The 13,132-nt window shown below is 41.1% G+C and overlaps 1 pseudogene across 1 annotated transcript; it reads right to left on the bottom strand.

The window, feature by feature from the left end:
- Nucleotides 1–7,399: 7,399 nt before the first annotated feature.
- On the bottom strand, nt 7,400–7,981 carry LOC101016916 (annotated as a pseudogene). Its single transcript, XR_163138.5, has one exon. The product of XR_163138.5 is annotated as a 40S ribosomal protein S18 pseudogene (transcript).
- Between the last annotated feature and the right edge of the window lie 5,151 nt (nt 7,982–13,132).

Genomic DNA, 13,132 nt, shown 5'->3' with positions numbered 1-13,132 from the left:
ACTCATTAGAATGTACAAAAAACAAAACACTGGAGGACTACTAATATATCATGAAACCCCACAATTCTCACCAAAGTTGTAGTAATAAACATCTGTCCAAAGAAGAAAATAGTGATGCTGTTGAATTAGTTCCACATGAGCATAACAGCTCCCTTACCCGTCTTCATCCCTGATACAGGGAAGGGATAGAAATCATGGATCAGTGAGGAGGATAAAGAGGGAGTGGCTTTGGGTATTTGCCTAACAACAGATCTCAGCTTGGGGATAGGGGTAATGCAAATATATGTCATGTCACATAAATATTAGTTACTGCTCGTATTGCCTAGCAAACCGGAAATTTATGATCCCCTGTGAAGATTTTTATCCCACAAAGTGAATTTTCAAAAGCAAAAAGGAAAAATGTGTTTTCTCAAGGCACTTTTAAATTCTCCTTGTCCAACAAGAGTTACAAAGAAGTACAGAGGGATGACTTTGAGCTCTGCTCTTTGTCCTGTACCTGTGAAGATAAGCTATCAATTTACATTGTCTGGGTGAGATTCAATAGAATTGTTTTAGGGTAAAGGTTTGGGGGCCCACAAGGAATTTCCCTGTGAGTAAATTGTGAGGGGGGTTATGTAGCACTTTTTATTTTATGTTATTTTATTTTGCTTTTTGAGACACAGTCTCACACTGTCAACCCAGGCTGGAGTGCAGTGGCACGATCTCGGCTCAGCGCAAGCTCCACCTACCCGGTTCACGACATTCTCCTGCCTCAGCCTCCTGAGTAGCTGGGACTACAGGCGCCCGCCACCACACCGGGCTAATTTTTTGTATTTTTAGTAGAGACGGGGTTTCACCGTGTTAGCCAGGATGGTCTCGATCTCCTGACCTCGTGATCCACTTGCCTCGATCTCCCAAAGGGCTGAGATTACAGGCGTGAGCCACCGCTCCTGGCCACTACTTTTTAAAAAATCTTTGTAGCTATCTTATTTAGGAAAAATTGGGAGGCAGGTTTGCCTGATGCCGTTCCCAGCCTGACATTTCCTTTCCCTTTGGCTTAGTGAGTTTGGGGTCCCAAGATTTATTTTTCTTCCCCACCGTAATACTTGATAAATAGAAACAGGTACAGAGTAGCAACAGGGAAAAGTTAGACTGATCTCTTTGGTATTAGATTAGAGTCAAGGACAATAGTATGAACACATATTTAGCTATAGAAAGTTAAAGCCCGTAACCCCTGGACCAGTCTACCCAGGAGAAAAAAATTACGTGGTTAGATAAATACAGAAAAATTATTAACATGTGTGTAAACATATTTCCTAGGTCTGCCTGCTGAGAAGGCCAATTAGCAATGATACCCCAGCAGCAATGGGAACACCCAGCACCCACATCTTGATTTCTGATGTCATTCTCTAATAAAAGGCTCCTTGGAGAAGCTGCTGAGTCCAAGGCACGGGTAGGGAAAATTCAAGATAAGCCTGGGAGATCGTGTAGTGGCAAAAAGCAAGAGTAAGGAAGTGCTCCAAAAACAGAGCCGACCTAAAAGGGTACCTGCATTCTGTCCCCGGTTCTTTGCAATTAATTCAGTTATGACACTACCGGGTGTTAACAAGGACTTCACAAGTGAAGGGCTGTAAACTAAAAATAAAATTCTTAATCCCCCAACAGACTGAGCAGACTCCCTCTTGGCCAAGGGGAACCCAGAAAAATCTTAAAATCTGAATTCCCAGACATGATGGGAAGAGAGGTTGAACAGCCATCCTGGGAAGGGAGGTTGAATGGACCTCCTTATACTCCCTCCCTTTTGGAGTTTAGGCACAACTGACCGGCATTGATATTAAAACAGAGATCATGGCCAGGCGCAGCGGCTCATACCTGTAATCCCAGCACTTTGGGAGGTCAAGGCAGGTGGATCACTTGAGGTCAGGAGTTTGAGACCAGCCTGATCAACATGGTGAAACCCTGTCTCTACTAAAAATACAAAAAAAATTAGCTGGGCATGGTGGCGCACACCTGTAATCCCAGCCACTTAGGAGGCTGAGGCAGGAGAATTGCTTCAACCCAAGAGGCAGAGGTTGTAGTGAGCTAAGATCACACCACTACACTCCAGCCCTGATGACAGAGTAAGACTCCATCTTTTTTTTAAAAAAAAAAAAAAAAAAAAAAAAAAGATCATAAGACTGACAGAATGGACTCTTTGTGGTGATAAGATACCAAATTATAAACAAGACCTAAGGCCATGCCAGGCAAAGGTTAAGTCATGCCCTGCAAACCATAAAATGTCATTAAACATGCTTTTAAAAATTAACCCAGTATAATGTGGCTTACTTTCCAACCTGACACCGGTAGAAAATCACACGGAAGGTAGCAGATCCCCTTACCTTAACTTAACCATTCCTAATACTGACTTCAAGTCTTTGGAGCACCTAGAAAAAGCTTAACTTTTCAACCAATTGCCACCTGAAGAATCCCTAAAACCCATCTATGACTTGTAAGCCTCACTTTGAGATGTCCACCTTTTCAGACTGAACCTATATATACCATTCGTGTATTAATGATTTTTACCTACAATTCTTGTCTCCCTGAAATATGTAAAACCAAACTATAATCTGAACCTGAAAGGCGCACTTTCTCAGGACCTCTTGAGATTGTGTTGCTCTGGGCCATGATCACTCATACTGGCTCAGAATAAACCTTTTTAAAATGTTTTACATAGTTTGTTCTTTTCTTTTCTCTTCTCTTTCTCTCTTTCTCTCTTTCTCCCTCCCTCCCTCCCTCCCCAGCCCCCTCTCTCTTTCTTTCTTTCATTCCTTCTTTCTTTCTCTTTTTGAGACAGGGTCTTGCTCTGTTGCCCAGGCTGGAGTGCAGTGGCATGACCGTAGCTCACTGCAGCCTCTACCTCTGGACTCAAGGGATCCTCCTTCCCCAGCCTCCTAAGTAGTTGCGACCACAGATATGCACACAGTGCCTGGCTAATTTATTCTTTTTTTTTTTTTTTTTTTTTTTTTTTTGTAGATATGGGGTCTCCCTTTGTTGCCTCAGCTGATATTTTTCTCTGTTAATAGGGCAAAGTCCTTCACAGGACTGACTGCCCCACTTCAGATGTCAGCTAAAAGTCTCAGGCAGCCCCAAGCCAAATGCAGCCCTGCTAAGCCAAAGACAAACCTGGGGCTTCCCACAGGTCTTTTACTTCAATAATTTGCTAGAATGACTCACAGAACACAGGAGAATGCAATACTAACAACTACCATTTTATTATAAAAGCTATCAACAAGGAGCCAGATAAAAAGATACATGAAGTAAGGTCTAGAAGGGCCCAAGTGTAAGAGTTCCTGTCCCTATCAAATCAGCAGGTACCAATTTCTCAGTCCATTGACATGTTTCCCATGCCAGAAAGCTCCCCCAAGCCTTCATGTCTGAATTTTTTATCAGGGTGTAATTACCTAGGCATGGTTGATTAATTCAATGGCCATGAGCTTGAACTCAATCTCTAGCCTCTTCCCTTCCCAGTGATCTGGTGACTGAAAGGTCTTACTTCTAATTACATAGTTGGTCTTTCTGGTGACCAGTCCTCATTTTAAAGCTATGTAGGGACCCGTGCCACGAGTCACCTCATGAGTATGACAAAGGCATTCACCATTCAGGAAATTCAAAAAGATTATGAAGCTCTGGGCCAGTCATGGTGGCTCACACTTGTAATCCCAGCACTTCGGGAGGCTGTGGCAGGCAGATCACCGGAGGTCCTGAGTTTAAGACCAGGCTGGCTAACATGGTGAAACCCTGTCTCTACTAAAGATACAAACATTAGACAGGCGTGGTGCCATGCACCTGTAATCCCAGCTACTTGGGAGGCTGAGGCAGGGGAATTGCTTGAACCCGGGAGGTGGAGGTTGCAGTGAGCCGAGATCATGCCAGGCACTCCAGCCTGGGTGACAGAGCAAAACTGCATCTCAAAAAAAAAAAAAAAAAAAAAGATTTTGAAGCTCTGTAACAGGAACCAGGATGAAGACCAGATATATATTTTTTATTATTCCACACCTCCCAGTGACCAAAGCTGCAAAAACAAGTAACAAAATTAATTCCTTAGCAATGAATTATAAAACAAAATATAAATATCAATGAGTTCATGTTGATATGAATAAACAATTGAATAAACAAATAAATGAAGGAGAAAAGACATATCTTCCTTACAGAAGGATGGCAAATAATCTATGTGGACACCTCCCAGCAGATGAAGGTTAATTCAATATCCCTTGCACACAAATACACATACTCACTTTAAATGTGTGATGGGCTTAGACACTCCCTTCCAAAGATTAGATTGTGGAAAGGAAAACACAGTAACCATATAGTGAAGAAACTTGACAAACACCATCTTAACTGATCAAGATTAACATCACCAGAGATAACTCATCCAAATTGCCTCAGACTGCTGACAGCATATGATGTGATGAGTGTGGTCTTCTTCCCCAAAACCCATGAAACTAGTCTACCCACGAGAAAAACAAAAGACAAATTCAATTTTCGTGACATTCTAAAAGTAAAACAGTGCTCTTCAAATGTATCAAGATCATGAAAAACAAAACCACAGAGAGAAACAGGCTGGGCAGGCAAGATGACTAAACATAATGTGACGTCTGGCCAGGTGTGGTGGCTCATGCCTGTAATCCCAGCACTTTGGGAGGCTGAGGTGGGTGGATCGCCTGGGGTCGGGAGTTTGAGACCAGCCTGACCCACACGGAGAAACCCCATCTCTACTAAAAATACAAAATTAGCTGGGCTTGGTGGCGCACGCTTATAATCCCAGCTACTTGGGAGGCTGAGGCAGGAGAATCGCTTGAACCCGAAAGGCAGTTTGTGGCGGGCCAAGATCGTGCCATTGCTCTCCAGCCTGGGCAACAAGAGCAAAACTCCGTCTCATAAAAATAAATAAATAAAAAAAATATATATATAATGTGATGTCCTGGACTGGATCCTGAAAGAGAAAAAAGACTGTGTTAAAACGGGTGAAAGATAAATAAAGTCAGTTAAGAGGAATGAACCAACGTTTGTTTCGTAGACTTGACAAATGTTTCATGGCAACATGTTTACATGAGGGATACTGGGTGACAGGTATTTCAGAACTCTCTCTGTTATACTTGCAAATTTTCTCCAGATCTAAAATTATTCTAAAATAAAATGTTTAGTTTAAAAAATTACAACCATTTATAATTTACAGAGGATCATATTAAAATATTTCCTATGTTTGAATTAATATCCTTTTTATTTCTTTTGAAGGTGTTCATTTTGCTCCCTTGGTGACTTCAAAATCAATATAAAGCTCTGCATTAGGCCAGGCACGGTGGCTCACCCCTGTAATCCCAGCACTTTGGGAGGCCTTGGCGGGCGGATCACTTGAGGTCAGGGGTTCGAGACCAGCCAGGCCAACATGGTGAAACCCTGACTCTACTAAAAATACAAAACTTAGCCCGGCATGGTGGCACACACCTGTAATCCCAGCTATTCGGGAGGCGGAGGCAAGAGAATCACTTGAATCCAGGAGGCAGAGGTTGCCTGCCTCAGTGAGCTGAGATCCGGCCACTACACCCCAGCCTGGGTAACAGCGAGACTCTGTCTTAAAAAAAAAAAAAGAAAGAAAGAAAAGAAAAAAAGTTCTGCATTAAACAAAACAAATTCATGTATTTTGGCTTCAAATTGCTATTCATCTGCTGCTCCAAGGCTGATGGTTTCTTCCAAAAACTTGTCTCCTTAAGTTGGAAATGAAAAAGTCCATACTGAAACCTACTTCTTGCCAATATAGCCAGCTTCTATCAAGGCTTAATCCAGAACAATCTACCTTTTGAATATCTCAAAAATCCATTCAATTTCTTTCCCACCTGCCAAATCCCTATTTACTTGTTGTCTCCTATCTGCACCCTTTGTTTGTTTGTTTTGAGACGGAGTCTCACTCTATCACCCAGGCTGGGGTGCAGTGGTACAATCTTGACTCACTGCAACCTCTGTCTCCTGAGTAGCCTGATTGCAGTGACATTGGTGTTCACCACTACGCTATACCATAATAGTTGCCTAGTTGTGTTCTTTATATATCTATACACATATTTGTATATATACATATATACACACAAACACCCACACCTATATATGTATAAACATTTATCATATTCACTTTATAAATTTGGTTTGATAATTTCCTATTTTTGTCAAAGTATTTATTCTACATATCAGTATAACTTCTGAGTGAATATTTATAGGTCTGAATAAATTATCATAAGCACTGAATAATTTTATATGACCCAATGTATTTAATATGGGTAGATGTTAAGATACCAGCGGAAAAACTCATTTCATTGCCTGCAAAGACTAAAAATACTATGGCACCCATCACGGAAATTAATGTACAAAATTAGGTAGGTTGTGCACTAAAATATGAGACATGAAATATAAAAGGTGATAAAGTATTTTAGGGTAGAAAACAAATTAATCATTTTAAAGATTGTGTAACTATATATTTATTATTTTAAAACAACGAACTGAAACTTGAATTAATATTTGATTTGGGAAACCTATGAAAATACAATAAATATGCAAAATGGAATTTGAAAGTATGAAATCTTGTGCATTCAATACATTGAAAAGAGAAAGAGGCTGGGCGCTGTGACTCACACCTGTAATCCCAGCACTCTGGGAGGCCAAGATGGGTGGATCACAAGGTCAAAGGATCGAGACCATCCAAGCTAATACTGTGAAACCCCATCTCTACTAAAAATACACACACACAAAAAAATTAGCCAGGTGTGGTGGCACACACCTGTAATCCCAGCTACTTAGAAGGCTGAGGCAGGAGAATCGCTTGAACCCGGGAGGCGGAGGTTGAAGTGAGCCGAGATCACGCTACTGCACTCCTGCGTGGGCGATACAATGAAACTTCCTCTCAAAAAAAAAAAAAAGAAAAGAAAAGAAAAGAAAAAGAAAAGAGAGAGAGATGAGTAGTGAGCTTTGGAATAATGTTGAAATGTTCATAAAACAGAGAAAATATAACAAGAAATATATGAGCTTTAAAATGGCTTTCTTCTGATGAGATTATATTTAATAATTAGTTTTAAAATTGAAAATTGAAAATTAAGTCCTTAATCATTTGCTGTCTGAAACCCTCTATTATGTTATTAACTTTTTCTTAAAGAACCTTCCCTAATTTCAGGAAGGAAAACAGTCTCAGCATGATTAACAGACCGCAGACATTCTCAGCAGACACACATTTACTGCCTCTATTAAGCATGACACACCTGTATTACAGAAAAATAATTATAGTTCAGCAATTCCTATTCAGTCACATTGTTTTTGCTATGAATTAGATAATTCAATTAGCTCTGTCATATTCGTTATCCCATGCATAGAGCTTTTTTTTTTTTTTTTTTTTTTTTGGTATATAAACTATTTATTAACAGACAAGGCCTACAGACTTATTTCTTCTTGGACACACCCACGGTGCGGCCACGGCGGCCAGTGGTCTTGGTGTGCTGGCCTCGGACACGAAGGCCCCAGAAGTGGCACAGCCCTCTATGGGCCCGAATCTTCTTCAGTCACTCCAGGTCTTCACAGAGCTTGTTGTCCAGACCATTGGCTAGGACCTGGCTATATTTTCCATCCTTTACATCCTTCTGTCTGTTCAAGAACCAGTCTGGGATCTTGTACTGGCGTGGATTCTACATAATGGTGATCACACGTTCCACCTCCTCCTCAGTGAGTTCTCCCGCCCTCTTGGTGAGGTCAATGTCTGCTTTCCTCAACACCACATGAGCATATCTTCGGCCCACACCCTTAATGGCAGTGATGGATGGCAAAGGCTATTTTCCGCCGCCCATCGATGTTGGTGTTGAGTACTCGCAAAATATGCTGGAACTTTTCAGGGATCACTGGAGACATGGCGGCAGCACAAGCGGCGGCGCGTAGGCCTCCTGTGGAAGAGACCTATCCCATGCATAGAGCTTTTACAGAAATAGTTATACCACTTCCGAAAATATCTCTGTGACTTTTGCACACCGTATTAAACAGTGGATTAATTTTGAAATTACAATCCTGAAGCACATTAAAATTCAGATTTTGATAACACTTGGATTAAACACCAAAAACCCCTTCAATGAGAATTTTGTTATATTACATTAGCAGTAGTCATGGTTCAGTTTAGGATTTCAGACCTCCAGTCCCTCTCCACAAGCTCAGCTCATGCCCCAGGCATTATTCCTTCTTCCTATTTAGTTTTGCCCCAGACCAATTTCTACCCCAAAAGAGTTTCTTTTCCAGACATGCACACCTACCCAGATTCCTGATACATTTCCTATGTACAGACTCCTGCTACAGACTATGTCCCTCAGTCTAAAGTAGAAAATACCAGACTCCTTCTTGCTGCCAGGACTGTGAGCTGAGGGTGATGATCTGAACAGTCAAAGCATGTGTGGGTGGGAGGAAGGCAGAGCCTGAAATGTGGCTTTGTGATTCTGTGACCTCATCTCCCCACAAAACTGCAATTAGGATTTCACCTGTAGTGTCAATGCCAGCTTACACTTGGGAAGCTGAGAATAGTTCTGGAAAACTTTTTTTATGCCTAGAATCTATTGGAAGTTTCTAGTGAGCATTTCCAAAGAGACCATTGGAGTGTTTGGGAAAGACTGTTTTCCATTATTTCTTATTTAAAAAAAAAAAAAAAGCTATGAAAAGATTTTGTGACTATTATATTCCTAATAAGAAAAAAACATTTTAATTAAGTTCTGAATTTATATATAAAATAGCAGGCCAGGTGCAGTGGCTCACACCTGTCATCCCAGCACTTTGGGAGGATGAGGTGAGTGGATTGCTTGAGGCCAGGAGTTTGAGACCAGCTTTGGCAACACAGTGAAACCCCGTCTCTACCAAAAATACAAAAAATAGTCAGTCTCATAACCTGGTCTCCAAATAAATAAGTAAATAAATAGAACTAAATGTAAAAATAAATTCAAAAAATAAATAGTAATTTAAATATTCAGCATGCCTGAGAAAGGTTTATTTAGAATACAAGACATGCAAATAAGAGAATGTGGTTCAACATGTTTAAAATTAAATAAGAAGACAATATTAACTGGGAAAATAGTTTTTTACCCTTGTAAATTATTTCTCATTAGCAAATTAACTCAGAAATCATACTCTATTAGTTTAATTATTAGTGATTACACATCAGAATATAAGAACAAATAAATTATTAGTGGGTATATATGTATTGGTTAGATACTTGAAATGTATTTTTAATAAAATACTTTAATGAACCTCTTCATTTTCTTACATTTACGTTATTTTGACCATGAGTATGCTATTTCCGCAGGTGATTATGTAGTCTTCCTTAAGATGTCCATTGTTTTACCATAATGCTAATCTTCAGAAGAAAACTGAGGCCCTAAAGTCAAGTGTTCAGATCACTGCAGGGTGACCAACACTGTGACCACCACCTCCTCAAAGCCAGTGAGCTAGAACCACCCTATTAAGTTGGTCCCAGCTTCGTGACCATCAGAAACTGTAGGATAAGAGAAGACTGTAGGTTTTTAAAAATTATTTTCCTTTAAGTTTGGGGATACATGTACAGAACGTGCAGGTTTGTTACATAGGTATACATGTGCCACGGTGGTTTGCTGCACCCATCAACCTGTCATCCAGGTTTTAAGCCCCACATGCATTAGGTATTTGTCCTAATACTCTTCCTCGCCTTTCCCCTCACCCCCTGACAGGCCCCTGTGTGTGATGTTCTCCTCCCTGTGTACATGTGTTTTCACGTTTAACTCCCACTCATGAGTGAGAACATGTGGTGGTTGATTTTCTGTTCCTGTGTTAATTTGCTGAGAATGATGCTTTCCAGCTTCAACCATGTTCCTGCAAGGGACATGAGCTCATATTGTATTTTACGGCTTCATAGTGTTCCACGGTGTATAGGTGCCACATTTTCTTTATCCAGTCTATCATTGATGGGCATTTGGGTTGGTTCCAAGTCTTTGCTATTGTAAACAGTGCTGCAACAAACATCCGTGTGCATGTGTCTTTATAGTAGAATGATTTATAACCCTTTGGGTATATATCCAGTAATGGAATTGCTGGGTCAAATGGTGTTTCTGGTTCTAGATCCTTGAGCAATCGCCACACTGTCTTCCACAGTGGTTGAACTAATTTACACTCCCACCAACAGTGTAAAAGCGTTCCTGTTTCTCCACATCCTCACCAGCATCTGTTGTTATAAGAAGATTGTAATTTTTTTTTTTTTTTTTTGAGACAGAGTCTTGCTCTGTCCCCCAGGCTGGAGTGCAGTGGCCGGATCTCAGCTCACTGCAAGCTCCGTCTCCCGCGTTCCCGCCATTCTCCTGCCTCAGCCTCCCGAGTAGCTGGGACTACAGGCACCCGCCACCTCGCCCGGCTAGTTTTTTTGTGCTTTTTAGTAGAGACGGGGTTTCACTGTGTTAGCCAGGATGGTCTCAATCTCCTGACCTTGTGATCCGCCCGTCTCGGCCTCCCAAAGTGCTGGGATTACAGGCTTGAGCCACCGCGCCCGGCCGAAGATTGTAATTTTAAGCCACTCAGCTTTGGGGTAATTTTTTATGCAGAAAGATATAACTAGTACAGCCTATGAGCTATCAATGCCACTTTTCAGAGACATCCAGATAACACATTCAAAATTCGAGAAGTACGCTGATAGAATTGTACATTCTACCTAATATCTAAAAATGAAGCAATAGGGCCTGGGTACAGTGGCTCACACTTGTAATCCCAGGACTTTGGGAGGCCAAGGAGGGCAGATCACTTCAGGTCAGAAGTTCGTGATCAGCCTGGCCAACATGGTGAAACCCTGTCTCTACTAAAAATACAAAAAATAGCCAGGCATTGTGGCACACGCCTGTAATCCCAGCTACTCGAGAAGCTGAGGCAGGAGGATTGCTTGAACCCAGGAGGTGGATGTCGCAGTGAACTGGGATGGCGCCACTGCTGGGTGACAAAGCGAGACTCTGTCTCAAAATAAATAAATAAATAAATAGAACAACATTGAAAGTCTAAAATGAGGAAACTATTAAAGTCTGGTACATTCATATTCTTTAAAATTAGAAAATATCTCCAGAAAGTACTTGTGATTAAGAAAATCAATTGGTGGGGTTTAGGTAAAATATTAGTACAGAATTAACAGTGCACTGTGACTCTATGTACTATCCTATACCTTAAATACATATTAAATGGTCTGCAAAGATACAGCTCAAACTAATGAAGGGATATGTTGACACAAAACTAGTATGAAACAAGGAATAATCAATGGGAACATATTACTATCCACAGTATTTACTTATTGTACAAAACTGTTCCCAGTATGAGTTATTAAGCAGAGTGAAAATTTAAAATTTTTCAAGTTTAGGAACACATTTCCTTAAACTTTTAACCCTGGCCATCTCAATTATTTACCAGAATGGAGAGGTCAGGAAAGGAAAACTTTCATTTTCTACTTCTGAATTTTATTTTCTTCACCCCCAAAATTGCAGCATTAGAACATTAAAATACACATCCAGAAATAAATTCCATTTCATCATGAAAAAAAAGTGACATAATCTTGGGGCATGTGCATTTTGAAGCTCTCAGCAGAAAATCAAAGGACAAATGTCTTTCCCATATTTCCTACACTGGGAGCCACGATGTCCTCAAACTTCCCTCCTGACAGCCTTACATGTGGCTATGTCCCCATCCAGGGGAATTAGACTCTCCAACCTACAGTTTATATATTCCACCACCAAGAACTGTGCCATACACTTTAAAAACATTTCTTAAGGCCAGGCGCAGTGGCTCACGCCTGTAATCCCAGAACTTTGGGAGGCCCAGGCAGGTGGATCATGAGGTCGGGAGTTCGAGACCAGCCTGACCAATATGGTGAAACCCCATCTCTACTAAAAATACAAAGTTAGCCGGGTGTGGGGGCACATGCCTGTAATCCCAGCTACTCAGGAGGCTAAGGCAAGAGAATCACTTGAATCCGGGAGGGAAAGGTTGCGGTGAGTCGAGAGAGTGCCACTGCACTCCAGCCTGGCAACAGAGTGAGCCTCCATCTCAAAAAAAAAACACAAAACGACAACAACAAAAAATTAGCTGGGCGTGGTGGCGCGCACCTGTAATCCCAACTATTTGGGAGGCTGAGGCAGGAGAATCGCTTGAACCCGATAGGCAGAGGTTGCAGTAGGTGGAGGTTGCAGTGACCAAGATCGTGCCACTGCACTACAGCCTGGCGACAGGGTGAGACTCCATCTCAAAAAAAAAAAAAAAATTTAAATACATATATGGATTTTATATGTAAAATAAATAGAATTTTTATATGTGTATGTTTATATGTAAATAACATATAAATGTATTTTTATGCTAAAATACACTCTCATTTTTTCACCCTTCACCTATTATCAGATGTAATTCCCAGTTACGAAAACAGAGACTCAAAGAAGCAGTGGATAGGGCTTGGTTTACTCAGATACCACCATATAGGCTCCTCTTCTCTTGAGGAGCCTCCAGTCAGCAAGTTTCCTCTCCGGGCCCAAGAGAAATCAATTCAGTTGTCCAGGAGCACTGCCAAACACATATTATGTTCAAAATAGTCTTCCGAATAACTGAGAATAAAGACTTTACAAACTAAAGGCCAGGAGCAGTGGCTCACGCCTATAACCCCAGCACTTCGTGAGGCCCAGGTGGGCGGATCACATGAGCTCAGGAGTCCCAGACCAGCCTGGCTAACACGATGAAACCCCGTCTCTACTAAAAATGCAAAAATTAGCCAGGCATGGTGGCATACGCCTGCAGTCCCAGATACTCGGGAGGCTGAGGCAGGAAAATCGCTTGACCCAGGAGGCGCAGGTTGCAGTGAGCCGAGATCGCGCCATTACAATCCATCCTGGGAAACAGAGAGAGACTCCATCTCAAAATAATAATAAAAATAATAATAACGATATTATATTAGTAATTAATAACTTAGGCAAAACACAAGATACCAACTCTAAGAAATCCAGTACTTGGATTTGTAATTTATCTCAAGAAGCGCGCATTAGAATAATAAAGAAAGGAAAATAAATTTATATCGATACAAGCAGAAATTTTTGTTCTTTTAAAGCCAAGCCTCAGCCTT

The sequence above is a fragment of the Papio anubis genome, chromosome 20 (assembly GCF_008728515.1).
Source record: "Papio anubis isolate 15944 chromosome 20, Panubis1.0, whole genome shotgun sequence".
NCBI classification, from domain to species: Eukaryota; Metazoa; Chordata; class Mammalia; order Primates; family Cercopithecidae; genus Papio; species Papio anubis.
Note: the sequence above shows the minus strand (reverse complement) of the source record. Positions and strands in the feature narration are given on the sequence as shown.